Source organism: Papio anubis, chromosome 8 (assembly GCF_008728515.1).
Source record: "Papio anubis isolate 15944 chromosome 8, Panubis1.0, whole genome shotgun sequence".
NCBI classification, from domain to species: domain Eukaryota; kingdom Metazoa; phylum Chordata; class Mammalia; order Primates; family Cercopithecidae; genus Papio; species Papio anubis.
The window spans coordinates 72,288,890-72,315,891 of NC_044983.1; the positions used below are offsets into that span (position 1 = coordinate 72,288,890).

At 38.1% G+C, this 27,002-nt stretch overlaps 1 protein-coding gene across 3 annotated transcripts in view; it reads left to right on the forward strand.

Moving 5' to 3' along the window:
- The first annotated feature begins 5,870 nt into the window (after nucleotides 1-5,870).
- Nucleotides 5,871-27,002, forward strand: part of ZFHX4 (zinc finger homeobox 4) — a 188,319-nt gene continuing 167,187 nt past the window's right edge. For 2 of the 3 annotated variants that reach the window (XM_003902884.4, XM_009213235.3), the window contains exon 1: nucleotides 5,871-6,396. The gene's annotated coding sequence lies outside the window, so the exon portion shown is untranslated. Of the gene's footprint in view, nucleotides 6,397-8,467; nucleotides 8,704-27,002 lie in introns of those variants that run through there. The other variant, XM_031669642.1, reaches the window with a different exon arrangement.

Below are 27,002 nucleotides of genomic sequence, written 5' to 3' on the forward strand. Positions count from 1 at the left end.
TAAAATCTTGGTGAATTATATGCGATCATTCAGTGATTGCGGAATATTAAATTAAACTTAGATAAATCCGCATTGAAGGAGGCAGCACCCAATCCTGAATTTATTTCCCATTTTCTCTAACAGCATCACTGCGCTCCTCTCTTTGCAATGACAATGTGCCAAATCTGGGCATTTTGAAAACATTTTCCATATGCTTTAACAGGGGACTGATAGACAAAGAAGAAAAGGAGATGATCTTTTTGCTCTGAGGTATATTTTCTTTAACCTTTTTCTCTTAGACTTTAATTGATAATCATTTTAAAGGAAAAGTTTGAAAATCATTTAATGCATTTTTTTTTTTTTTTTGCTTTCACCTTTTTCTATCTTGTCATTTATTTCTGAATTGGTGTTTTGTTTATAATTTAATGTAAAGCTACCATTCCTGTACCTTGGCAAACCACATTTTCTTTCAAAATCTTTGATTCATTTAGTTTCTGCTAGTTGTCTTAAGTAATTAAAGATGAAAACAATTATACATTTTGTAACTTAGAGCAGATGGGTTGTTTTGTTTTTTGTTTTTTGTTTTTTTGCTGTAGGATTTAATAGTTCTCTTGTATCTAATATTTAGGGACATTACATATAGTGGTGGTGGCTTTTCTTCAGCTGTAAATATCTGCACATTTGTCTGAAAATGTGGGTGTTTAGATGAATGCAATGTCGTTTTAAAATAATTTTATTTGGTGGCCAGAGTTTAGTATACTGTCTATACAGCACTTCATTGACTAGATATAGATGCCTTTAGGTCTAAAATATCACTTTATCTTCTGCTCAATGAAATTAGTTATTCTGTCTCTGTGTGTGTGTCTGTCTGTATCCTCTCTCTCTCTCTCTCTCTCTCTCTCTCTCTCTCTCTCTGTCCTTTCCCATTTGGATCTTCTCTTGGAGCTCTTCGCCAGACAGAATGTAACATTTTCTTTGGATACTCTTGCTGGAAATATCTCCATATATATTTGAGGATTGTGTGATTGTGATCTTGGTTTTTGGTGGTGTGAAAATGTATGTGTGTTGTGGGGAGGAACGTGATAAGGGGTCCTCATTAATTTGCATAAAGGCTGTGGAAGTGCTTATGAAGTTAGTGAACTGCTATTGTTTGGGGAGAGTCCTGTCTGATTTGTTTATAAACACTGGGCTGGTTGCTTAGAGGGAAAAGAGGTCACAGCACTGTCTGAGCTCTGACCTCTGAAAGGCCAGAGGGCATCTGACTTTTCTCTTTCTTCTCCCTTTCCCTCCTCTCCTCCCTTAATTCTTCCTTCCTCAAACCTTCTAGCCCCTCCCTCCTTCTCCCTTCCTTTCTTTACCTGTGTCTAACTCTACATAATGACTCCCCTTCCCCCTAAAAGGTCAGAATCCCCAAGAGAAAAAAAAAAAAAAAAAAAAAAAAGCTAAAACATTTACTCCAAAGTAAAAGCCAAAAGTTGACTTTAATCCAGAAAGAGAGAAATACACATGGATATAGAGGTGTAGAGACAGAAACCCGGGAACAAAAGGGGGACACTGCTATGCTTTTTAAGAAAAAGAAGAAGACCATAGAGGAGATAAGAGTGTAGCTGGAGGAGGGGAGGGATTCAGGGAGGAATTTAACTGCCCACAAATACTACACACATATATACACACTCAAAATGCCTTTCCCTTTTCAATTGGATTTCCACTAGCTCACTCCCTCCATCAAAGAAAGTGTCCATTCTCAATGTTAGGTCATATTTTAAGACCCCCGCTTTTTTGTTAGTTCTTTAAAAATATATACCTCGTTCTGTATAGAAAGCTTGGGATCCCTCATCACACACAGAGCCACACAGACACATACACCCCACTATTTCTTGAATTATTTCACTATAAATATGTGTTTATGACACCTTCCAAAACAAGTTCTGCACCTTTCCATTCATTGTCAACTCCACATCCCTCCCTTGCACAAATACCCCCCAACCCTGTCACTCTCCTCACCCCCCTACACACACAGTGACAAATATTGGTATCAGGCTTAAGTGTGTTTTGGAAAAGGGTTGCTAACTTAAACAAAAATGTTAGTTAACACACCGCCTTTGTTAAATAGCCCCCGGGGGGAGAAGACCCAACAAAAAGAGAAGAGAAGGAGGGGGGCTGAGGATCTGAAAGTGTCTGTGGTGATATAAAGAGTTCCTAACGCTGAAATCTTGTAATACCTCGTTTCAAACTGAGCTCATCTATAGACCCCGGAAGCGCGGTCAAAAGACTGGAAACCTTTTTCCCCTTGGGCTGGAGATGTTCTTGAGCTGGAGGGACATTGGGGAGAGGGAGGAGGGGTATTTATTAGTGAATTGGTGAGGACAGGGTGGGAGAAGGACAGAACAAACAGCTGAAAACTCATTAGACCGATTCTGAAGAGTGTCCTCGGAGTGGATTTGGGAAATAAAATACGCCGAAGAAAAAGGCCAGAAGTGGAAATTACCTTTTGTCTCAATGTTAATTACTCCTTGCCTCCAACACTCAGCACCTAACCACCTGGTATTCCTTTTTGGTTCTCCCCTAACTCGGCGCTCAGTGTCAGGGTCCGAGTGCTCTGCAGTGGATAAGGCTGGCCTGGGGTTGCCCTGTAAAGTGTTGAAGAGGCTATAGGGAAAGTTCTTAGTGCGGCAGGGAAACCTCTGCTCCTTTCATTTTGAAATAAAAAGTGACCCAACGTTCCGTGAGGGCGGCGGCGGGTTCGCGCAGAGTTTAGGGACAGTGGAATGGGGGTGGGGCAGGGAGTGGGAGTCAGGGTCAAAGGTGGATGGCAAGGCGTCCGCAGAGACCCAGGAGGAGCAGCTGGGTTTCCTGACGCTGGGAGCCGAGATGTAGGGAGCAAGGGGCTGCGGCACAGCGGCGCAGCCTGGTCCAGGCGCTCGGATCGCGCTCGCGCCCCATAGCGGCCCGCGGGCTGGACTCGGGCTCGCCCGCCTCCCCTCGCCCCTGCCAGCGGCGCCGCGCTCCGCGCTCCGCGCCCCCGGGCCCACCCCACGCAGTCCCGCCGCCGCTTCAGCCCAACAGCTCTCCTCACGCTGGCGCGCTCCGAGGCCAAGCCCTGGAGGAAACTCTTGACTCTGCGCTAGAACCTCTCTGCCCCTTCCCTCAGCCCATTAACCCCGACCCTCACCTCCAGCCTCTCTTCTTAGGGAAAAGGTGAAAGAAAACGAGAAAGAGATGGGAACAACAACAACCCACACACACACACACACACACACACACACATATACACACACGTTAGGAGGAGAATCCTCGCCAGCAAAAGAAGGGGTTGAGAAAGTGGGCACCCCTTACAAGTCCTCTTTTGTTTTCTTACTTAGAAATCAACCGCCCCCACCATCACACACACACACACACACACACACACACACACACACACACAGATACACACAGTTGTATTTTCCAAGAAAAGACGGGGGAGGTGTAGAGGAGAAATAGCCACCAATTTTTTTGTAATGGTTTTCCTGATTTGACGTTTGCTGTTTTGACATTAATGACATTAATGTTATTGATGTTTCAGGGAGAAAAAGGCAAAAGAAATAAAGAACTTGAAAACGAAATGATCATCATTTCCCTATTCTTCCATGCCAGAAATAGACCTCTTTCTTCACCTGAGCCTGAAACAGACTTATTGTTCTCAGGTGTTTCCTTCATCATATGCATTTACCCGTCTGAAGTCGCAGGAAATGGTTTTTCCATCAGTGAGCTTGTACATGGAGCCCTCTCCCGCAAAGGGCTTGATCTTTTCTGATTTGAACCTGAAAGTTTCCCTGCCTTCATTTCCCCTCAGTCTCTTTAAAAGCTCCCATTCCCCTTCCCCATGCACACACCTCAAATAGTTTTTTTAAAGCCAGAAATTTTGCTCTCTGGGGTGTTTTTCAGTAAACAGTAACGCTACATAAACACCTTTTTCACTTACAAGTTGCAGAGAATTTAAATTTTACCCCTGTGTGCATGTATGTTTCTTAAGGCATATGGATAAGCCCCACTGAGGTGCAATCAGATACTGCTAGCAAATTGGTGATACAATTGCTGTGTAAAGTTGGGGCTGTAAACAAAGTAAATTTATAATTTTAGAAAGCTTTCCACTTTCAACAAATTTCTTCCCAAAGAAGTTTAAAATCCAATAAAGTCTTTGGAGAGACAGATGATTTTCTCTCTGTTAACATTTGGTAGCCCTGGCTTCTAAAACACTAGTACCTGCACTGACTCCGGATCCCTAAGGTGGTGATTTGCTTTTTTTTCCTCTTAATAAAGACCATATCTAGGGTTTTTTTTGTTTTGTTTTTTTTTTTTCCCCCTTCACTCCATGCCTCTGGACTTTCATTGTAACTTTAGCCAGCTGCTGAAGGCAACCAGCTTTCCTGATCTGGGCCTAGGTCTGCTTTTTTGAGGACTGTGCTTTTATCCTCCCAGGTGTTTTGTTTGGTTTTTAATCCATTTGCATCAGTCCTAGGATCTTCCAAATGTTCCCTGATAATGCAAGGTTTTAGGCCTGGAAAGATGCATTTTTGCAGCCTCTGTAGTTCCAAATACTTGTGCTATAAACCTTTCTGTTGGTATTTGGTAGATTTGTGCTTAAGGCCTAAGACAAGGTTTTGAAGCAGATCCTGGCGATCCAGAACTTCAAAGGCCTGTCAACTCAAAGGCAGCTGACACATCACCTGTCCAGGAAGCTGGACATTGCAAGTATTTCCTGTTTTTAGCTCATTTGATTTGTTATTCTTACTTTCTGTTTAAAATTCCTATTTTTGAAATATTACAGAGATGGTGTCTACCTGTGACCTGTAGTATAGTAGTTATAAGTGCATCAAGATGCTGAGTAGCAATGCACATATATATATATATTCCATATATATATTCCAAATTCAGTAGGGGGTATTTAAAAGTATGTCTATTCCTAGTTTTAGTTAATTATCTTTTAATGAAAGTGTCACTCATCTTCACATCTGTAATATTGGAAAGAGATAATTAGATTTTCAAATGAGAATCAGCCACCTTAAATTTTGCACCAGAAAATACCAAGTATATTTCATTCTAATGAGATCTGTAGTGGGGTTTTAAAATTCATCATAGTGTGCTTCAAGAAAGATAACTCAACAGACTCAAAAGATGAAAGGTTTTTCTTTTCTAAGTCTTCTTAAAGTTATTACATTGAACTTATGCAATTCTGATAAAATATTCAAGAATATTACATAAAGGCTAGAAGTGTACCCCCCCCAATCATTCTTGCAACCGTCACTTATTCTCATTTGGAAGTTTTCTTTGACTAACCGCTTCCATCTCCCATAACCTGAATTTTCTCTCCTGCGTATACAAGTGAAGGATACGTGTTTAAATAGAGTGCCTAAGGATCCAGAGTGCAATTCCTCCTTTGAAATAGGCTGGGCTGAGCGGTGTTTGCACACAGGCAGGCACCCTTTATTTACATATATCTGCATATTTGCTCAGGCCCCCGCATTTCGCCATTAAAGTGCGTTCATGTGCTCAGCAGAATAAACTCGGCAGAGAAAAGCTCTTCATTACCCTAACTCATATTTCTGCTTAAAGCTCCCTAGTAAACAAATCTCTGGTCCAATAATAATTACTTTTCCTCATTAAAATAAAAAAAAAAAAATCTCGAATGGTTAAAGGGCAATGCTTTGGCGGTATCTATGTTTTATTTCCTTCCCCTTCTTGCTCTGTGTGTGCCTGTGTTTGTGTGTAAGAGCGTGTGTGTGTCTAATGAAGTTTGGGAGTCGCGCGCAGGGGCGCGTGGGGTGCGAGCCCCGGAGGTCCCCATCCCCTGTCCTCTCCGCGGTTGTCGCGTCCGGGGCTCCAACCGCAGCGCTCGGAGCCTTGGAAGCCGTGAGGCTCCGGAGCTGCTCTGAGTCCAGGCTGCGCGTCATTTGCAGTCTGGGGAATGTTGATCACCTCACTAATTACACCTCTCTCTCCCCCCTCTCCCTCTCCCTCTCCCTCGCTCTCCTCTCTCATTCCCAGAGTGCATATCGGGAATAGACACACAAAGACATGCGCACTCAACTTAATCAGCCATTTTTTTAAACAGGGCTAAAACGATAATAATTAGCAGAATAAAGACATATCGGATTTTCATTTCCTTTCCTCCTTTTCCCAACCCCTTCACAACCAAACAGCGAGACCGCGGTCGCCACATGCTTTAACTCCTCCCGGACCCCCGAGGACCGCTCCATGCCCCCCACTTTCTGCTCCAGCGTTTTTATTTTCACCCAATAAAGTTCGAGGATTATTTTTTATTTTTTTATTTTTTTAATGAACCCTCTCGTTTTACTTGGATGTGATCAGCTGTAAGTAAAATAAAAGCAAAACAAAAAAGAGGCGAAGATCGAGTAGGAACTGCAGGGGAAATGGAAAGTAAGTTTTTTCTTTAACTTTTATTGAGTAGTTTGTGTTAAATTTAGGTCGAGTATCGATTATCTTTCCAGCCTGATCTTGCACAATCTTTGATATTTCGCTCCCTCTCTCTCCCTCTCCCTCTCCGCCTCTCTCCCTCTCTGCCCCTAGCTCGCTCGCTCCTGCTCGCTCTCGCACACATCCCCTCATCCCGACCATCTCTTCCGCTCTGCCCCCCTTTTCTATCTCTTTCCCCCTTTTTTGGCTCAAGGTTTTGCTCCGCTGAGGGAGGGAGGGGGCAGTGAGGGACCTGATTTTCCACTTTCTTTAGGGGGGCTGCGTTTTTCGGGATTTAACTTTTGGATTAAGTGGCGGAGGATCATCTACATTTGCTCAGGCAGTTTTCTCTCCTTTTCCCTGTCTTTTCGGGTTCTGCTTTCACCGCGAGCCCCGGGCATTCTAGTGGCTGGGGGAAGCTGTCAGCTCCGCAGCGGCGCGGGCACTGCCAGGGGTCCCTGCTCGCCCCGCGCCCCCGCACCCGGATCGGGATGACTCGTCCTCCGCACTCATCCTCCGAAAGTTTGGACGTTGGTCGGTGGGGCTGGGAGCCCCTCTCTTCCTGCTCTTTCCCTGCTTTACCCTCCAACCCCCACCCCATCTTATTCAGCCTCGTTTTTCTTCCTCCTTTTACCACCCTCCCCTCTACCCCTTCTCAAGTTCCCCGAAGGTCGCTTAGTGTGCAGGACTGGCGGACGCCCGGGGGTTCGTGCGCTCTGGGGAGGGGATTTCAAGAGATTGGGGTGAACGTTGGGGCTGGGGCTGCAGGTAGACACCGGCCCACCGGAGCGGGCGCGGCGGGCGCTGCAGAGGGCTGCTCTCGGCGGCGCGGGCGCGGGCGCCGCGGAGGGAAGGCAGGTCCGTTAGGAGGCTGGATCACCCGGCCTCTGGGCCGGGGACCCGGGAGGCGGCGGCTGCTTGCTCGGGACGGAACGCCGCTGGGTGTGGGTTAGACCAGCGGATAGACGCCCGCGGCTTGGGGTCAAGAATCTTTTCCTTTCTTTTTAGCAAAGGGCAAGAGGTGTGTGCGTGTGCGTGTGTGTGTGTGTGTGTATTGAGTGTCTGTGTTCGGCTGTGAGAACCAATTCGTTCTTCGGCCCCCCTAAAAGGGTTCCATGCCTACAAATGAACTTCACCTCCTTCGCTTCTCCAAGCATCAAGTGCGCCTTCTGGCTGGGAGCAGCTAAGGGAAAAGGGGCTGGAATGCACCGGGTCTCTGCTTCCTGCTACTTCTATCCACTCCCAACCCCCTTCTCTCTGCTCTTTTCTATCAGAAAAAAAATAAATTTTCTCATGAAATTGTATAAAGTTTCTCTGCCAATGTCCAAGTCACAGAAGGTTCCCTATCCTAACCCCCTTCCCCCAGAAGACGGTGCACTGGTTTCTATTTCTTTTGTTACCTGTGATCCGGGCGGGGGGCTCCTTTCGGCCGCTCAGGCTGGGGTCCGGCCCAGAGAGGAGGCTTCTGCGGACGCCTTTGACCGCGACTTCTCACTTCCGCGCGGTTCTGGTGAGGTTTTAGCTACCGTTCGGTGAGACACCCTCCTTGTAGGTACCAAAGGTTCAGATCGCAAACACGGACCCCCCCACCTCGACCCCTACACACACAGAGACACACTCACACTCAACACACACTCACAGACACACATTCTCCCTACCCTCCCCCCCACCTCCGGCCCCCACCTTGTCTTTCCCCTCCCCCCCCCCCTCAAACACACACACACAAAAACCCAAAGACAAGTTCACTGGCAGAAGATGGTGGATTGACACTGTCTCAGACAGAGGCAGGTTCACCAGGAAATCTGGCCGTCCTGAATTCTGACAGTTGTATTTCCTCTCCTTGAGTCCTCCCCCCCACCCTTTTTATTAACTCTGTTCCATGTTTAATCAAGGATCATGTAGATGGCAAAAGGAGAGACAGAGAGGAGAGAGGAAGAGAGAGACTGGGGGAGAGAGGGAGAGAGAGAGAGAGAGGGAGAGAGAGAAGAGACAAGAGACAGAGGAGGGTTTTTTTTTTTTTTTTTTTTTTTTTATTGTGTTCTCCTGGATTTTCAGTGGCTTGATCCCTATAAACGTGGAGTGGTTAAAGCTCATATGTAGTATTATATTTTTAGTTGGGTGGATGGATGGAAGAGTGAGAGAGAGGCTGCGGCTGCCGCTGCCTTTTCGGGTGTTGCTTAGATTAAGGCTGAGACTTGGCTGCGATTGGGACGCGACAGTGACACGGGCATCGATCGCTTCCATTGAGAGCAATGCAAAAACACAGCCCGGGTATGTAACACTCTCGGTGCCATCAACACTTGTTTTACTTTGTATTTACTGGCAAAACTGACAGAGCAAGCTCAGACTTTCTTTCTGGTTTTTTTTTTTTTTTTTCTGTTTCTTCTTTACTAACTGAAGAATACAAACAATTGTGTATAGAAATTGCTGAAAAGGATGGTTTAAATAAAACAGAAAGGAGATATTCAGAATTATTTCACTACCTCTGTGACTGACTGTGTTTCGGAGTTTTCCTTTTCCACTGAGGAGCATATTGAAGAGAATGGAGGTTTTCTTTTTTCCTTCCTCATCTTAAAAAAAAAAAAAAAAAATCCTTAAGGGAATATTTGATAGTTTTCAAGGTTTGTGGTTTCAATCAGCAGGAAGGCACACAAAAATAAAAGATGGCCAGCCAGCTGTTTTAACCTCTTGCACCTGGCTTCAGTGTGGGGATCATAAGGTTTATACAGTTATTTCTTAAAATGCTTTTAATATTTATGGCATAAACTAGGGAGAGCATCACAGGGTTTTTATTCAGTTGCTGGCTGATTTTGGATTTTTAAAAAAGTAAACTCATATTCAGGTGTTTTCATGTTTATGGCAATGAAGATAGGGTCAATGAAATATGGGGGAAATATCATAAATCTGAAAAGTGAAATGTACCCAAGGAACAAAGAAAGGTCAGGTAAACCAGCTGTGTAAGTCAAAGCAATAGCACCAACTGTGGGGTTAGACAGGGATAGTGGACTCCGATTCTATGAAGTGAAAGTTGTCACTTAAAGATGAGGCAAACATGTTCAGCGCTTTTGTAATATTTTGCAGTTTTTAGCAAATGAACCCAAATCTGTTCATTAATTTTGAGCTAGTTGGATTATTTTAAAAGATGCTTCACCAGCAAAGGAAAACATAAAGGAGGTTGAGAAAATCACCGTTTAATATTGCAGAATTTACTGCTTCCATTCTGACCATGAGCCTAAATTTACACAATGAAATTTGATTATCTCTAATAACAATATTAGATCCTGCACTGGATGGATGAGAATTGAGGTGGTTTTGTTGATTGCAAGGGTTTAATGTTGCATTTCAGAATCTGATGTGGTTTGGCCTCCCTTCCATTAACTGGAAAACCCCTGAGGTTTTACAATTATTTCTTAAAGATAATACATTTAAGATTGCATTGGTAGGCTGAAGAAAAGTCATAAAGGCAAGAAGGGAAGCCCTTAATAACTCTTGAGATTCAGACATGTTCAGCAGTTAGATTGGCTCTGACTTCACCAAGGGTCGACAATGTGTCATTTCCACGAAGCCAAATTGCCCTCTGCCTATATGATATTAATGTGCAAATCAATATTTCAGGGATTAAATTTCCCTTCTTCATTTTTTATGGTTTCTACCTCAATAAGTCTCAAGTCTATTAGAAGAGGCTGGATGATTTAAAATCTTTTCACTGCAGAATGGCTTGTCGTAGTCTTGTTTCATAGACCATTTTAGGATTTTCGTTATAAAGACTAAAGACATCCTAAAGAAGTTGTGAGGCAGTGTAGATCCAGGCTCAATAGTGTAAAGCCCTTGTTCGATTAAGAACTAAAAGGTATTGAAAATATAATATATACGTTTATGTAATATATATGTACATTCTGCTGCTTTAAAAATATTATGTTAATCACCTATTGATTTATTTCAAAATCAATTGAAGCTCCTTTCTTATTAATGATTTGTTCAGCTTTCTTGAGGACTGTGTTAATTTTCTTAAAGAGTATGCATGAATTAGCTTGGTGTGAAACTATTGGGGCAGAGGGTTTTTCAATTAGCAATACTTTCCTAAGAAATATTTTCAGAAACCGTTGTTTATGAGAGTAATAACCCAGAGGTGTCATTTGCATACATTGTTGTGATAGCTATCATTGCATTTTGTGGCTGAATGACTTAGCTGATCTATGTTAAATGAAACCTTCTTCAATTCCTTTTACATTTTGTTTCTAGCACTTAGTAGGTGCAATGTTTCTTTTTATCCTCTTAGAGAAAGAAAATTATGAAAGAAAATATGTGACTTAACTGGAAAGAATACAAAGCAGAAATTTGGAGGGAGGTCAAAATAAAAGATTGTGACTTTATCACATAATCTTGGGAGGGCCTACTGTCTATCATTTGGTGGTGTTTTATAGTCTAAACCCTCTGGACCGAGTTCCGCACAGCTGCACGAATTTCATATGTGATAGAACATTTTTTCCATTCAGTGTGAAATGTTCCTTCCTAAAAAACGTACACCAGACTCGCTTAATTTAGTCTGTTAAAAGAAATGCACATGAAAAAGGACAAAAGGCTCTTTAATCTCTGCAAGCTGTTTGTTTTTCTTCAAGATTCCTGTCTGTTTGGGTTTGAAAAGTCATGTTTATTGAGGAGATGATTCTGAGGTGTGACATTAAAATAATATATGATTTTTGGACTGGTGGCCATGCTTCTGCTTAATTTGCTGAACTACTTTTTATGCCTGTCAAAACACAGCGTTAATCTATCCTTATTTACAATTAATCTCAATAAAATTAATCTTAACTATGCTTTATTCAGTGGCTTAAAATATCTAATTATATTCAATTAACTGCTGTCATAGTAATTAACATTGCTTAATTGCCTCTGCATATATTTATGTAAAGCTCATTAGGTGCTGCTGACTCCTTTTCCCTTTCCTACTTGCTATTTTTGCTGTTGTCAAACCACGTTCATCTCCCAATGTTCGACAATGTCAATGAGAACAAATTCTTTCTTAACATTTTCTTGAAATGAATGTTCCTGCCTTCCTTTGAGAAGATACTCGTTATGAGTCTTTAAAGACTAATCCATCCCCCTCTCTTCATTTTCCTTATCCCTGGTCTCTAGCACTCTCACAAAATATGTTCTGTCATTGTTGCTAGAAATATGAGAAGCCAGGTTAAGCTTTGTGTTTATAAATGAGGAGCCTTTCTGTGTCTGCCTAAGGGCTGTACCCACAGGGAGAGGGTTCCCCCCCCTTCTAAGACCACTCTAAGGGTTAAAGACTTGGCCAAGGTTCAAACTGAGAAGCGCCCAGGGAAAGTGCATGTGAATATGTACAAGTTTCATGTAATTAGTGCTTAATTATATTAACATATGCAAATTGTCAACTTAGGAGCTTGTTGAGCTGGCAAAGATCAGCTAGGCACAATTGCAGTATTGTTCTGAAACAATAATGGATTTCAAGTTGGATTGTGGAAACACATAACTAGCTATCTAATTTAACTCATACCGTGGTGAAATTTCATTAGTCTCCATGGAGACTGGTTTAATTGTGCTGACTAATGTTCTGGGCTGCAGAATGTCCTAAAAAGAAAGCGTTGTTTGCCTAATCCACCTTACAATGACACTTGTTTGTACATGTTTCCCTTGTGTGAGAATTTGCATATGCAAATAAATAGTTTCTCTGCCCCATTTGTCATGGCTGTTCATTACCCATGAAGAGGACATTGTTACTAGGCTGTTACTGAGTCTCCCAAGACGGGATAGTGTCAACCAGTCCAGCTACATTCTTTCATAATTTGTTTCTGATTAATAGACCAGAGTGAGTCTCATTCTTTTTGGGCATCTGTAAAAGGAAGGTCACTTCTGTCACAGAAAAGAGTTTCTGCGGTAACTGAAGGACTTTTTCTTCTTCTTCTTCTCCCTTGTCCACCCATTGGTTAACATGATCATATTTAAAATAATAGATTCTTGTTCTAAGAATGCCTCTACTAATAATCTCTAGTTTCCTAAAGCAAAAAGATAGGAAAAGAAAGGAGATTCTGTTATTGGAATATTAATCCTGTTTTTGACAGAAAGGTAAACTGATATAATTGCTTTTCAGTTGAAGGAATGGGGGTTTATACAAGTGTGAAAGCATCGGAAAAGGATTAGCATTTTTTTGCATAATGAAAAGCTCTGTTGAATAGGGTCCTGAATGGCTGACTGAGTGACTAAGATGAAAGGAAGATGAAAATGCAGGCTTCTCTTTCTTTATGTCTGTGCTCCGCTCTCTCTAAAGTTATGTTTGTCCAAGACTTGAGAAAACAAGCAGGGGCTCAGATTTCAGCAACTTTATAAGATGCTGTGTTTTCATCATCATTGGGATGTAATGTGTATGACAATAGTGCAGCTAGAAGATGATCAACAGAGGTTTGTATATAGAAGAGTTTCAGAAACATGCCAGGCTAGCCAAATATTGACTATTGGGTATGAGGAATTCCCAGCACTTTGCTGGCAAAAACAATTATTTTAGAAGAGCCAATAATATGGCGTGGATATTTAATTCAGTTAATGATGGAATATAAAGTGCCTGTTTTTTACCCCATCGGCTATAAATAACTATCTCGATTGGTGAAACACTTCACTTGAGAAAGAGTTGTGTAATCTGACTTTTGGCAATGTTAAGTGTTTTAAGTGGCCTATCAGCTTTTGTAGCTGGGAAGGGAGAGAAGAGGGTACAGATGTATTTTCTTAAGATTTAATTCATGAAGTTCTGAATGCAGTCTTCATGTTGCTTTGTAGGTGTATTGTGTATTTTATTTAGAGATAAGTCTTTAAAAGTGTCTAGGTATTATAAGTTCACTCTTGGAGACATTTGTAGTAGGGTCCCCTGTCACTAGTTAGGGATGTAACTGGTTATCAGTTGACAATGTGATCAACACTCTTAATGATGTTTCTTCAACCATAATTAGGACAGTTAAAATACCAAAAGTGTTAAGACTCTTTCAAAGGTGGGAATTGGTTCTTTTGTACATATGTGAATCAAATACAGTACAGATAATTATTTATATGTATACATTTTAAACAAGCTCTTTCGTGTTTGAAGTCACCACTAATGATCATGGCTGCCTCAGAACAGGACTAAAAGATTTCATCAGATATTAACCCAACTTGTTTGTTGCTAGATTTTAGAACTTCCATTTGCCTCATCACTTTAGCAGTTTTGTTGTTGAGGTACTATTAAGATGGTTAGATGGAAACTTGGGAAATCACAAGTATTTTTACATAAAGTGTAAGGGTTGACTCTTGAGTACAGCATATTGTAAAGGAAAACTGTTTGATCTATGTTATACAGTTCCCCAAATTTTTTACTAGAGTCCTTTTTAAAATTTGTCAAGAAATTCTGGATTGCTTCAGAAACTTTTATGGTTAACTTTATGATATGCTTGAAAAAAGTCTTAAAAGAACAAAAAAATCCACATGGAGGCTATTATTTTACATGCAGAAGGGCTTATTAAGGTATTTCCATAAGAAAATGTGTTAATTTAAAAAATAAATTCATTTATATTTTAAGACATTGTTAACCAGGCACCATGTGTTGTAACTGGCAGTTTTCCAGCCACCATGGAAGTGGATCACACATGGGTTAATAGTAGCTTATGTGATGTCTGCATTCTTATGAAATGGGCAAAAGCCCAGGGTATTCTGATATCAAGATTTTAGAAATTAGACAGAAAGCAGAATATATGTTTATATGTGAACAGATGGACACATGTGAGAACTAAAAGTGCACAATTTCTCTTGGCACTTGTTTTAGTTATCCCTGATGATATAACCAAGATCTTAGTGCACTCACAGTCTTTGATGGCTAAAGACGAAATGGGCTTTTAATGAGGGCTCAGTGGCATTATTTTCTTGCATAAGGATTGTGCCCCTTGTGATCTTGCTGGACTTGATGTTCTGTTAATTCCCTAGTTTCAGAGGTTCACAAGTTGCCTTGAAAGTTTGATATGGTTTCACATTTGACATACAATCCTCAGTTCAAGAATGGCTGCTTTCTAGTTTCCTTTTCTTTTAAAGGTTTGTGAATAAAATAAAATATTTGCCACTTTAAGGCATATTTGAGTTTATGTAATCGACTTAAAAATGATTTTGGCACTAAAGTCATATTTAGTAGGCAGCTTATCTCTAATATCATTAACCACCTTAACATTCTAGAGACTGGATAAAATAAACAAATACAATTTAAGAATATGGGCAGACTGACTTAGCTAATACATCATATTGTCCTGATGGTCCAAGAAAAGTTGTGAGTAGGTGTTTTGGTCATTCAGGTCAGGAGTTCACACACCAGCATCATAATTCAGATAATAGATCATTTCTAATGTTTGTCTGACTGGAGGACACAACAGTGCTCAGATGATAATTACTGAATGGTATGCACTATAGGACATACCTCTAAAGACAACATTTATAGGTTTCATTGTGTTCTAGCTATAAAAAAGAAATCATTCTGCAAATATTTACTCAAGTCTAAATCATTTTAACCAGGGAAAATTGACTTTTGGGTTAAAATATGCATTTTATAACTGTCCATAAAATTCTTTTCCTTCACTGTAAAGAAGAAAGGAAATCCATAGCTCTAACAATGTTAAAATACAAAAACATACGAGCTAGTGTATGCCACCTGGTTATATTGTTAAAAACAAAATGAAACATAACTTCTTAAGAGGGAAGTTTTGGAGGAATCTTAAAGTTTGTCTGCTTGGAATAATAGGTTGAAAAAGACCAATTATTCTTACATTTCCCATGGTATTTTCATTAAACCTGCAATAGCTTGCTAATGTGGATTTTCAAAAATATAGTGATTAGTAGTTTTTAAAATACCATACATTTTGGAACAATGCAATTAATACTTAAGATTTCCTGAGCCCATTAATTGCAAATTAGAATTAATCTTCTCTTTTGGTTTACTGGATACAACTGTGTTTCATCATCCCTAACACTCTTACATTCCTGTTCACTAGAGTATATACAGACAAACAGACACACACACACACACACACACACACCCCTACCCTCTTTCCATGTTAGGCCTTTCTTTCCTCTTTAGATGCATTCCTAGTGGTAGCTTGTGAAGTTTTCCCTTCATAGGCAAAACTTTCATCTTGTAAGAATTGGCCAATATAATCTCATCAGAAAAGAGCAGCTAGGGAGGTAAGGCAATTAGAAATTACCAAAATGCCAGAGTCTGGTTCAACTAACTAATTTTAAAATATGGGCTATTGAATTAAAGATAAGTTATCTTTGATTACCCAGCAAGGTAGGAAAATGTCAAGACAAGAATTGACATATTCAAGCTCTAGGACCTGTGGTCACTCAACTGTATTGGCTATTTGAAAAATGTTTGTTGAATGAATGAATATGAAGGTTGTGGAGATGGTGAAGAGGAGGAAAGGAAAATATGCATGATAACCTGTCTTGTCTGAGAGAGTGAGCTCTCTGTTATCGAAAGGAGACAAGTAGAATCTGGATGGCCTCTTGTTATTGTGACTGTTAAACATATTTTTGTGTTAAGCAGGAGGTTACACAAGGTGCTCCAAATGGACAAGAAGAGCCTACGATTCATAAAATATTGATGATTTCAGTGACTTAAAATGTATTTATCACAATCACAAACATGGTGTGAACAAAAACAAGGCTTCACTTCTGTATAAAGAAAGGATATGAAGTCAAGGCTGTGATGTTTTGGAGGCAGCATAATATAAGACCAGACATTTTTTGATTCTGCTTACTTTGGTTTCCTTTTTCTTTTTAAATCATTTTATTTAAACTTACATTTTAGATATTTTAACATCTACTACATTTGTTGGCAACTAAATGCTTAATAGGAATTTTATTCAACCTATAAGTCACCTGCATTGCATTTCTGTTGTGGGTGCCCTTGTCCAAATTACTTAATCTTCCTGAGCCTCAGTTTTCTCATCTGTATATCAGGGTTGCTATAGAGATTACCTAAGACTAAAGTGTTGTGAATGTTAAAATAAGCGATTGTGGCAGGACCTGACAACTGATCCAAAAGTTCCCTTTTTGTTTTTTCCCAATAATTGTTTTAAAGTAATGATCAACTAAAGAGCATTTGATAAAGCAAGTCTACATAGATATTTTGAGTAGAGTTTCCCCTCTCTCCTACAAGAAAAATATATGAATTTGGCAATGGATATGTCTAAGAGGTGGAGGAAAGAAGTGGTATCCTTCTTTTCATATTTTCTCACTGACAGGTACCCAAATGGCATCTAGGTTGACAGGTGGATGCTCCTCCACATCTTTATCTGCCACTCCATCACTACAAGTTGGTTTGGTCCTGAGGGGCTTCTCGGTATTTAATGCATTTCTGAATCTTCATTTTTTTTTTTTAAAGAAGCAAATTAAGACAGAAACAGCTTTTCAATAATTCAGACCTTGGTCTATCCACATGAACTCAAGATTCCAGACCCTCCATTAAATACAATAATAGAAATGACCGTAATGCTTATTTCAGTCTTGAAGTTGAAAGCCTTCGCTTGAAAGCCACCGAATTAGAGGATTTTCCGACACTGGATTATGTACTTGCTATTAATGATATTATATGCTTGATATTGGTGATATTTTCGTATGCCAAGAAAGGGGAATGGATACTATTACATGGTATCCTGTTGACCAAAATTTATACCAACCTAGAGAAGAGATCCAGCTATTAATAATCCAATAATATTATGAACCCTTAAATTTTCTTAGGTTATTTTATAGCCAATTTGTGGGTCTCCACCTGGTTTATCTTTTGGGGAATCACAGTCCTTTACTGTTTTATAATAATGCATTATTCTGGAAGACTATCCAAGTTCAAAGATGGTAAATTCATGATGAGTTAATATATATAAGTACAATTTTTTGAACCACCTGGAAACTAAAGTTCTGTTTTTTAATCTGTTTATTTTTTATACATTTTTTATTGTGATACATATAAGATACACCTTTAAAATTATTGTTTATAATTTTATGGGAAATCTAAGTACATTTGGATTATAATTTTCTAATTTTGTGTTTGATTATTGTTTAATATTTATATATGTTTGGTTCATAACACTTCTTAAAAATAAAAGTGTATGCATAGCCTATATTCTAGTCATATTTATAAGAGGCCCTGGACTTGACATTTCATTTGAAGCACATTTATTTAAGATAAAGCATTTTTTAATATTAATCAATATAAGGATGTAATTCATGTAGAGAAAGCAATTAGCATCTTAACATTTTTCATGATGCTTGTTTAAGTGTCTCCTCAAATAAAACTGCAGCCTCCATGAGGGTAGCACCCACTTTTGTTTAAACACTATATATCCACAGTGATGGATATACTATTGGCAAATATTTGGTGCTCAGTAAATACCTGTTGAATGAATGAATGGATAAATGAATGATAATTAAAAACATAAATAGAAAACTTCAGTTTACTATACTACTGGAATCTGCCTTTCCTCCTGAAATCTAGGTACTGAAAAAAAAATCACCTTAAAAACAACTGGACTTGTCTTGGGAAATTCCACAGAGCAAACCATCTTACAGAGAAATCTAAATGGGTTTTTATATTAGAACCATAGATTGTTTCAGTCAGAAGGGATATAGCACAATTCCCTTGCTGAACCAATATGGAAATTGAAGATCATGGAAATTCCTGGGAAACATCACATAACTACAGAGTACAGCTGAAGAAATTGAGTGTGTGTGTGTGCATGTGTGTGTCCTCTTCAGTTTATTTGGCTTAGCTTCTCCCTATCCAAAAATTATATAATATTAATATGAGAATAATTTGTTATGCTTATGCTGGAGATTATTTTTATTTGTGAGATTTTTCCAAGCAAAGGAAGTTTTTAGTTGTTACAATTCCTGTGCTGGCTGCTCTGGGATTGTAAAGGTAAACTGTTAGAGATAGGACCAAAATTGTCTGAAAGGTGAAAGCTTGCAGGAAAAATAGGGTGGGTCATTTAGTTCTTGAAATGAAGCAGGGTGCAGATTAGGAATCATTATGGTTTGCCAGAAGTTGCTGGTCATAGAAGCCTGTTTAAGTGCTCACTGTCAACAAGGAAATCATGGGCAGCACTTAAAGTGGCTCACCTCTGATTTATTCATAAACCTCACACGAGCATTTGGCTTTGTTCTTACTCTAGTAAGGCGGTCTGATGCCAATAAGAACAGGAATAAAGAGCTCCTTGCATGGTCCAAGACTGAATAGCACTTTACCTCAAAGCCTGACCTCTTTTCTAGAAGTCTGTTATGCTAGAGTTGACTCTGATTGGCTGTGTCTCCTCAGATGAATTGAGAGAAGAGGTTATAACAAGTATCTACTCTGTAAACTCTATCGTGTACATAACAAGAACTATGTGACTGGAACTTGGGTTCTAACGTAACCTAAAGGTTGCCGTGCTTATGCTAAATGGAAAGGCTCTTCTTTTCAGAGAGCTTAAAAGTTTCACATTTAATAATAGTTTGGAAGGAAACTATTGCCTCTTTCTAATTGAAGAATACAATGATCTCAAAGTGGAATTGTTTTTGATAATCCCTTCCCCGATTAAAGTGAATTTAAAGAGATTTAGTAATATAAGAAATTAAGGGTTTGAGAATAAAATAGATACTACCCTGTGATTAAAAACAAAGAAATTGGTTGGCCTGCCAATTGGTAAACCATATTTATCTGAGAAACTTCATTTGTGCCACTTCACAAATTATGCTCTGGTCCAGCTGCCCATGTTGAACGGAAGGGACCTGTGAGAGACAGTCAGCTGGCTGGTTTGCACTGGGGCAGAGGTTGAGTAGAGTTACTTAAATCCCCAGAGCATCATTTAGTTAATGTTAGTCTTTTTTTTTCCTCTCCTCCTGAACCTGCCCCCCCACCCTCCGCCCCCACCCCAACCATCCTGTCCACTCAGGCTTCCCTTGTCTTCTTTCGATGAAGTTCATCTCTTGTTACTTACAGTGCCTATATTTACAAAAATTTTTCCTCCAATTTTTGCAACACATTACATGAACCCAGAAGAGCCATATTAGGAGACGGCGATGAGAGTTAATGATATATCTTTAGATAAAGCCATCCTCCCGTGCAATCACATCAGAGTCATCAGCTCATTTGTCATGGCTGAAGTGAAAATGTCAGGACCAATGAGTGTATGAGTGCTGAAGGGGGCGAAAGGGCTTTCGGAGAGAGACATTTTTGTGCTGGGAGTCGGCCATGGCTTAGTTTTAGCTCCAGGGAAATATTGGGATTAGCCATCACTGTATACAAATCCTTAGCACAACAGAATTAGTTGGGAAAATGGGGAGGTGGGGGTCATGAGGATGGGCACATTTCTGGAGACATTCTCCAGGCTACAGGCCAGAAACGGAAAAGAATGAGGTGATTAATAAAATTCTTTTAGGGATATGTTGTATACAGGTTCATCAATTTCAAGACTGAAGTCATAGGTTTGAATGGTGTCAAGGAAGACCTGCGTAATATACCACTAAATATGTATATGTGGCCTCTGTTTTAAATTTAGCTGCATTAAAAGAATTTCAATCTTAACATCCATTTGAAAAGTTTTCAGAAAGATAATATTGGAATACACAAAGATAACATTCAGGCATAAAGTACTTTTGACATTATGGTAGAATGGAAGTTAACACTTAATTTAAATAACAATAATTATGATGAAATACTTGTTGCATTGCTGAATTTACGCAAAACCAAGAAGCTAAACTTTCTTTACAGAGACTTCATTCTGAAACTTTAATTGAAAAGCAAGTTATTTTCTTTAGCTGCAGAAGTTCTTATCTTTGATAGACCAATACTAGCAGATTTATTTCATTTTAGGTCCAGTTAACTGTTCTCTTTCAGATAATGTACCCACACAACCTTTTCTTGTTTAATTCTATTGATTTACAGTGTTAAAGTGAAATAATCTGATACCTGTTTCCTGCCCTTTGAGTATTTGTCGTCAAAGAGGCTGATTAGTTTTTTCCCCCAGCTCTTTAACTGTTTTAAATGTATAATTATCATTGCATGTCATTTGATAGCTGCACTAATTGCTGCCAACTATTGTCTGTTTGCACTTAATGCTGAAACCTGATCAACATCCTGCTTTGGTTGATGTTTGGTGGTAAACTTTAATTAACTCTTATTGCATTGAAGAAGAGTTCAAGCTTGGTGCTAACTAATCATTTACCTTCATTATGTCCTGACAGCTCCACTTGTTCTTGGTCCTAATAGATACACCAGTCAGTAAATAAACCTGCAAACCTCATGACTTGTAGTTTCTCCACACTGATATTTTGCTACTTAAAGTATAACATAATTGGGCCCAGATAATTAGTTAGTTAGTTTAGTATCTCTAGTTTTGTAGACACTAATCTTAAATTGCTTCTTTCATGCTGGACAATTTCATTTTAATAGAAACTGTAGATTTGAGATAACATTATTTCTTCAACATGGTTCCTCTGAACATGCATCTTTTGAATCAATACAATTAAGCTTGTCTCCTGTTGGAATTCTTGTAATTATTTTTCCTGAGTTACTTTTCCTGTAATGATATTGAAGTTAAAGTAATCAGGTTACCAGCAGATCATGTAAAATTCAACTCAAAATTGCTGGCTGCTTGATTTTAATTTGTCTGACATCAAGTTTGTTTGAAAAGGGATAATATGTGGGTAAACCAAGGAGCTTATAATTATGGTTGACGGTTGTTTGTTTATAATGAAATCTAATTAAAGTTCATACATTTAAAATACAAAAGCTAATTACTGAATTGCTCACTTCACTGATGGGCAGCAGTCAAATTAACTTTCAGGCCAAAAAAAAAAAAAAAAAAAACCTAAATAAAAATCCCCAAACAAAAGCCTCTTCATAATAGCAATAAAATAACAACTAATCTCAGAGATCAAACATAAATTTGACAATATTTCATCCAGAAGAAAAGTTGGCATTCTACTTATGTTCTCTATTATGCTAGTCCTAATGTGGTTTTTAATATAAAGTTATTTAAAATATTTACATGGGATGTAAAAAGGCACTTGTATTTGGTAGATTCTAAGAGTATTACATAGTAAGATGTACTTGGTAGTGATTTAAAGAATTTATGCCTATAACTTTCTTCAGTGAAACTATTTGAAATCATGTAAAATTATTGAAATCATTGTTCAAGAAATAGGAATGTTTGCTGGAATACTTGACCTGTGATTGATTTTATGAAGATAATTATGGTAGGTTTAGCCTGCAAGAAATGACGTTTTTTTTTAAAAAAAGTACCTATGCTATTATACTTACTGTTATATTGGTTATGAGATCATATTGGTAGGGATTGTGAAATTGAAATAATTATACAATTGTTTTTTCTTTGAAATATTTGGTTGTCAGTAGTTCAATAATCAATTTCATATATGAATAGACAAAGGAGAAAAAAATACAGATGCACGTTAAAATATACTGTCTTTGCATTGCCTTTCATATGTCTTTACATATGAAATAAATTGTATGTGCACTGGTTTTTACTAGTCTGGTATACCTTTATTTGAAGCCAGTCTACAGTTATATATAACTTAATAAAACTAATTAAGATAAATTTTTTAAATGTACTTATGTGATAACTTAAAAGATTATCAACTATGCACTCTTAGATTATGCATATGCCAGAGAGATTAATCAGTTACATCTTAAAGACGAACAATATAACATATGAAAAACATGGTAACTGTGATTTATAAATTCCAAAAATGGTTGAAGCAGTTCATGTTTTTCCAAGGAGAACTAAAGTGTTCTGTGTTAAAGCTTCATGTTCAGCAGTGTAATTTACTTGAACTTTCAGATATGGTAGAAATTGAGGGAGGGAGTCTGTGAAAGGAAAATAATTCTGTCCATTATTGAGATCCCTGTAAATGTAAGTATAATCTACACAATCTTTTCATAACTTCAGTGTATATTTGTATGCATTTTATTAAAGTACCTGATTGATTTATGGATTAATATTTATTTAGGGAAGAAAAATTAAAAGGATCATATAGTCATTTAATTCTAATCCTACTTTGCATAGATGAGCCAAAAAGAAGATGATTAATGCTGAAGTATGACTGGGTCACTGGCATTTGGAAGTACCTTTTTGTTCAATAAAGACAGGAAAAAAAAGTCAGTATATTCTCAGTATTGGCAAACAACAGCTTTCTAGTAATACTTTAGCTGATTAGGACATCCTTAACCTTTAATGAAGCAATCACTACAAAGCCTTAATGTCAGCTGGAATACTAGCAAAACAGTATCAAAGAAAGAATCAGAAAGAGGCACTGAACATAATTACAGTTCATGTCCTTGTCTCACACCAATGCAAACTATTCATTTTCAATTAGAATGAATAAGAAAATTAGAAATCAACTAGATTGGTTGCAAGTACCGAAGTTTGTTTACAGAGGGTAGCTAAATTATTGGGTCCATCTTGCACACTGATTATAAAATTTTCCTGAAGCAAACAAATAAAATGAGTCATATAATAGTGTAATTTTGTTAAGGAGAGATTATTGATTCCTCTCTAAGGAAAGTAGCTGGAGTTTGATTAAAGTTTTGAAGAAAACTGAGTAAAATTCCTATTTCCCACAACTATTCAAATTTAGAACTATTGGACTCATTGGTAAAGTGCACCTTTTCTCTTTAGCTCTCCATCACATATGTTTAATGCTATGTAATTGTTATATACAGTCTATGCAGATTTAGTGATGTGAGAGAGAAGGAGGGAAAATGAGGGTGGGAAGAGAGGAAGAGAAAGAAAAGAATGAGAGAGGGAGAAGAAGACTATTAATCACAGGGTCCCATTTACAGAGAAAACAAATCTTCATTGACTAGCTAACACTAATGAGAAAAACGAGAGGAAAACAGGGAAAAACGACTTAGTTGACTCACATACTCATACTTGTCTTTGTAAACTTTCTCTATTTAAAAAATGTGCCTGTTTTAAATGCTGAATATATTTGGTTACATCCTTCTATTCAAACTTAATTACCTTCTCCCCTTTGTCGTGACATGGGTGGAAAGTTTTTGCCGTGTCAGGAGAGGTCGTCACACATTCTTTTGCAGTTCTCTTCATTAATTCCTTCTTGCAGAAGCATTTTCTCTCGTGCTGGGAAGGTAGGAGGGTGTAACAGAAGAGCCCTGAAACATCAGCAGGAAGCTCTAAGCTGGTTAATGCAGTATAATTGTCTGGACATAGACTGGTCTTTGTTTGTGTGGTTCACTCCGAATCAGCTGTAATTAACTCCAGAGTGTTTCCAGATTGCCAGCAAAGAAAAATTACAGCTTTTCTGTTTTAAATTGTAAAGCTCACAAACATTAACTATGCAGATTGCATTTACTTTGATATATTTCTATCTTACAAGTGAAAAAGCTTGTTTGGCTACCCAACCCCCACCTCTAAAAATCTGCTTTTGTAAGTTATTTGATTTAGTGTCTATTGGAACATAATGACTCCTTAATAGTTGGATTTGAAACCTTTTTTACTTAATATTTTCTATCCTTTTACATCCTTGCAGTGGCCGTCTTTCTTGCTAATGTTTTTAATACTGTAGTGGGAAAAAAGTTATGCAATCTTTCATGAAATACTCCACATATATTAAAATAAGCAAATAGCAGAGTAAGATGAATTAAAGAGAAACACTAGCACCAACCTAAGACTGAGATCAAAGATGTACCTGACGTAACTGGTACTTCCACACAGGTATTTACCTGTGTTATGATATATCAAAAGAGAGACTGAGAAACAGGCAATTCTCCTACCCTCTTCTCTGAGTTCGCACACCACACCCTTTTAAAAGCTTCTATACAGTAGTTTATAATTATGAATTCTAACTTGGGTAAAAGTGAGGTAGCGATAGCGGTGAGAACTAATGCAGCCTTGTACACAAAAGATTTGTCAGCAACTGATGCAAAAAAAAAAAAAAAAAGAAGTCCAGCCAAAATTCTTTTTTTTTTCTTTCTTCTGAATTTAACAATAAGGAATTTAAGCCTCAATGTGGCTTTAGCAACCAAAGAAAAGAAGCTCTTGGTGTCTGCATAATACCACTTTGATGGATTTTTTTCATCAGTTCTCTGTACGTGGCAACAAATAAACAAGTATAATTATACTTGTGAAGGTCTATTCATTGCTTTGTCAGGATTAGATATATGTGCCGTTTTCACACTGTGCCTCTCTTTTGTCTTTGCCTAACTCACTATGACATATTGATAGAGGATTTGGAATGGGGAAAAGGCCACAGCAGAGACAGTGATGACCTTTTGGAAACTTGATATAATTCAAGGATTTTTATCTATTTTCTATTTTTTAAAATTTGTAACTAGTTACCAAATTATCATGTAAGTGGACAACTTTTAACCCACATAAAATGGAGTAAATAAAGACTCAAAGTGTTATGACATGGCTGAAGAACAGATGAGAATAAAAACAATAGGCTAAGGAGCCCACTGGTCTTCTTTCCCAGCACTTAGCAGAGTGGCTAACCTAGCATTCCTTTCCCATTATTCTGTCCTCTTGATCAGATCACGTTCTTTTTAATCATTTCACAAACACTGTCTCACTGGACCGTAGAAGAGGGCTGGGACAATCTCAATTAAAAAACAGAGGTAAAACTGGCCTCTCTGATTTTGGGTTCTAATGGGAACTCTGCTTTCTGAATGCAAAGGAATTCTTCTATTGTTCAGAAAGCACCCCCTTTCATTAGCTAGGCTCCTTGTAGGTGGGTTTGGTCATTTAGCAGAGCAGAGTTTAGGCAGCAGTGACTGCAGACGAAAGCAAAGCAGAACAACTAATAAAAGTTCTTTTCTGCATATTGTCCATTAGTTCTGAAAAAGGGATTTGACATGATCAAAGTCACTGATCTTGTGAATTACTAAGAATACCAAAAATGTGTATGTACACATATTCTAAGCAGACCAGCAGGTATGTATTGCTTTGAATTTAGCATTAAAACTATGTTAGGTTTTCTCTCTGGGATTTCTTGAGGACTTTGGTGATTTTACAAACAGAATGTCTGGCAGTAGGGAACAGAAGTTGGTGAACACTAAATAAAAATCACCTTAAATGGTGAAGGAACTTTTATAGTGAGTGAACTTGTTATGCAGTCATTTTGGAATGAATTCTATGGTTTAAGTTAAATGGTTGTTTTTGTGGTCTTTTTTACTGGGACTTATAAAACTTTATCGTAAATTTCTTAAATGGGTCACTTTGATAAAAGAAAGACCTCGTCTGACATTGATGACAGTGAAATCACTTAGCATCGTATTCAGTGTCACTGTACATAAGGATCTAAATAACTTTTTATCTATACAAACTAAAGTGATTCCCTCAGAATATACTGAAAAACATTGTCATGGTTATAGTCAATAGCAACAAAATAAAAATTTTAAAATCAAATAATATATTATTAGCTATATCAATTTAGATAGTTTTGCTATTGTTGGTTTTAGGATGAAATGTAAATTTTATTGTATAGAAGACATGTATTTGACTTAGTTTCTGATTTATATGTAGCTTATTAAGAAGAAATTGATTGGCAATTTTCTGTAAAATTGTATGGGAGTATTGTACCAAAATATATCCTACCATATTGCTTTGACCTATGATGGATTCTTTAATGTGGTTTTCAAAATGTTTTATACCGCAATAATGTTACATTTTGAAGGTGACTTCTGGCTCTTTTAAGGTAAAAGAAAAAAATGGGATCTACTTTATGTAGGGAAATATTGAGATGATACGTTGCAGGGTTTATTCCACATCTGGCCAAAATTGTTAACTGCACATTTTATGCAATTCATTTGAGTTGCTTTTAGAATGTGTGTAATAATTCTAGCCGGCGACTGTATTTGTGGGATGAGAACTGTTGTAGGAGTGAAGATAAAACTAAATTCAAATAGCATATATAGCTTAGAAACTTTTTTATAAAGCTGTAAAATGTTAAGGAGTTTTCCTCACTCTTTATAATTAAAGTGAATTTTATTTTACATATCAGATATATTCATCATGCCTAGCAGGTTATCCTATCACTGGGGAAAATCACCCTGGGTTCTGGAACTTTATGTTTTAATCTATCATCATTAATTTAGTCTTATTTACCACCTTGCATTCATTCCAAATTTCTAGTCTCTTTCTGACTCCCTCATTTCCTTCAGGCCAGCAAGAGATTATATTTTAGGCACTTTGGCTGCCTTCAGTATGAATACGTTGTTTGTGCAGAATTGGCAAATGCAAAGGTAAACATTAATGCTTATGGACTAATTACAAAATTGTTAGGTTTTCTTACTTATGGTTATCAGATTATTTCAGGGGATTTTGAAAGCTGTATGCATGCCATGAGGATAATTAACCTGAAGCTCATCAATGATTAAAATTAAAATTACACACTAGGCTTTGTGATGTTTGATTTGTGAGCAATTAGAATGTCATTTTAACCATCTCAGATACCAAAACGAATTTTGAATTCATTTTCAATCTATGAAGATCTTTTAATGTTTTCTAAACTGATCACTTTCCCTC